Here is a 3,184-nt window from a genome sequence, read left to right on the forward strand (position 1 = left end):
CGGACTGCGAGATCGTGACCTGGCTGAAGTCGGACGCTTAACCGACTGCGCCACCCAGGCGCCCCATTAATGCTTCTTTAAATGTTTGGTGGAATTCCCCTAGGAAGCCATCTGGTGTTGGACTTTTGTTTTTTGGGGGGGAATTTTTTTTTTTTAATTTTTTTTTTCAACATTTTTTATTTATTTTTTGGGACAGAGAGAGACAGAGCATGAACGGGGGAGGGGCAGAGAGAGAGGGAGACACAGAATCGGAAACAGGCTCCAGGCTCCGAGCCATCAGCCTAGAGCTTGACGTGGGGCTCAAACTCACGGACCGCGAGATCGTGACCTGGCTGAAGTCGGATGCTTAACCGACTGCGCCACCCAGGCACCCCCGGGGGGGAATTTTTTGATAACAGTTTCAATTTCTTTTCTTGTTGTGGGTGTGTTCAAATTTTCTATTTCCTTCTGCTTCAGGTTTGGTAGTTTGTATGTTTCTAAGAATGTATCCATTTATTTTAGATTGTCCTGTTTGTTGGCATATAATTTTCCATAATATTCTCTTATAATTATTTATATTTCTGTGATGTTGGTTGTAATGTCACCCCTTTCATTCATGGTTTATTTATTGGGTCCTTTCTCTTCTCTTTTTGAGATGTATGACTAGAGGTTTATCAATTTTATTAATTCTTTTGAAGAACCAGCTCTTAGTTTCATTGATCTGTGCTACTCTTTTTTGTTTGTTTCTACACTACTTATTTTTGCCCTAGTCTTTATTATTTCCCACTTTGTGCTGGATTTAGGCTTTATTTGCTGTTCCTTTTCTAGCTGCTTTAGGTATTCGTTTATGTTATGTATTTTCTACCTTTCTTGCTTCTTGGTTTCTTGACGTAGGCCTATATTGCAGTATACTTCCTCCTTAAGACTGACTTGCTGCATAGCATAGGTTTTGGACTGTTGTGTTTTCATTTTCATTGACTTCCATGTACTTCTTTATTTCATCTTTTATACTGGTTAACCAATTCTTTCTTTAACCTCCATGTATATTTGGTATTTCCAATCTTTTTCTTGTGGTGGTCCTCAAGTTTCATAGCATTGTGGTCTGAAAATATGCATGATATAATCAATAATTTTGTGCTGGTTGATGCCTGATAGTTACCCAGTATGTATTCTATTCTGGAGAATGTTCTATGTGCACTCAAGAAGAATGTGTGTTATGTTGCTTTAGGGTGGAATGTTCTGAATTTATCTGTTAAGTCCATCCAATGTGTCATTCAAAGCCATTGTTTTCTTTGATTTTCTGCTTAGATGATCTGTCCCTTGCCAAGTGAAGTGTTAAAGTCCCCTACTGTTATTGTATTATTACCAGTGAGTTTCTTTTCTTTTTTTAATTTTTTAAATGTTTGTTTGTTTATTTATTTATTTATTTAATGTTTATTTATTTATTTATTTTTGACAGAGAGACAGAGCATGAGCGGGGGAGGGGCAGAGAGAGAGGGAGACCCAGAATCGGAAGCAGGCTCCAGGCTCTGAGCTGACAGCCCAGAGCCCAACCTGGGGCTGGAACCCACAGACCGCGAGATTGTGATCTGAACTGAAGTTGGACACTCAACCGATTGAGCCACCCAGGTGCCCCCCAATGAGTTTTTTTATGTTTGCTATTAATTGACTTATTTGGGTGTTCCAAGTTGGGGCATAAATATTTATAATTGTTAGATCTTCTTGGTGGATACACCCCTTAATTATGATATAATGCCCTTCATCTCTTGTTACAGTCTTTGTTTTAAAATTTAGTTTGTCTTATATAAGTATGGCCTCTCCAGCTTCTCTTTGGCATCTATTTTCATGATAGATGGTTCGCCATCCCCTCACTTTCAATCTGCAGGTGTCTCAAGTCTAAAATGTGTTTTTTTGCAGGCAAAATATAGATAAGTCTTATTTTTTTAAAAATCCATTCTGATACCCTATTTCCTTTCATTGGAGCATTTAGTCCATTTACATTCAGAGTGATTATTGAAAGATATGGATTTAGTGCCATTGTGTTACCTGTAAAGTTGGTGTTTCTGGTGATGTTCTCAGTTCCTTTCTGGTTTTTGTTGCTTTTGGTCTTTTTTTCCCACTCAAAGAGTTCCTTTTAATATTTCCTGTAGGGCTGGTTTAGTGGTCATGAACTCCTTCAGTTTTTGTTGTCTGGGAAATTCTTTATCTCTCCTTTTATTTTGAATGAATTCCTTGCTGGATAAAGTTTTCTCAGCTACATATTTTTCCATTCAGCACGTGAATATATCATGCCTCTTCCTTTTGGCCTGTCAAGTTTCTGTGGAAAGATCTGCTCTGAACATGATCTGTCTTCCCTTGTAGGTTAAGGTCTTTTTTCCCCATACTGCTTTCAGTATCCTTTCCTTGCCTGCATATTTTGTGAAGTTGACTATGATATGTTTTCATGATGGCCAGCTTTTGTTGAATTTAATCGGGGTTCTCTGTGCCCCTTGGATTTGGATAGCCATAGTTTTCAGCTATAATTTGCTTATATAAACTTTCTGTTCCTTTTTCTCTCTTTTCTTCTTCTGGGACTCCTATGACACAAATGTTATTATGCTATAAGGAGTCGCTGAGTTCCCTAAGTCTACATTCATCATCCAATATCTTTCTTTCCTTGTTTTAATCTGATTCATTATGGTCCATAATTTTATCTTCTTATTGATTAATTCCTCTGCATCACTCTTCCTCATTTTCATTGCATCCATTTGGTTTTGCATCTTGGTTATAGTATTTTTTTTAATTTAATCCTGACTACTTTTTAGTTCTTTTATGTCTGCAGTAAGGAATTCTCTAGTGTCTCCTGCACTTTTCTCAAGCTCAGCTCATACCCTTATGATTATTTTTAAAAATTCTATTTTCAGACATCTTACCTATATCTGTGTTAATTAAATCATTGGCTGTGACTTCTAGTTTGTGGGTAATAATCTTAGGAATTCCCTGAGCCTGCACTGATGGGTTAACAAGGCATAAAGAATTACAAAGCCATAGGATGCTCACACCCAAGTTTGGGTAAGCAAGATTAGCTAAATAGGTATGGGGGGATACCCCAGGATAGAATAGGGGGGGCAAAGGCCCCCAGGATAGAGAGGGCAGGGCAAAGGCCCCAATACAAAGGTATATGAGGTAAATAAGATTAAATATTCAGTGCAGATACATCCCCCAA

The sequence above is a fragment of the Herpailurus yagouaroundi genome, unplaced genomic scaffold, assembly GCF_014898765.1.
Source record: "Herpailurus yagouaroundi ecotype Mexico unplaced genomic scaffold, PumYag 185, whole genome shotgun sequence".
Taxonomy (NCBI): Eukaryota; Metazoa; Chordata; class Mammalia; order Carnivora; family Felidae; genus Herpailurus; species Herpailurus yagouaroundi.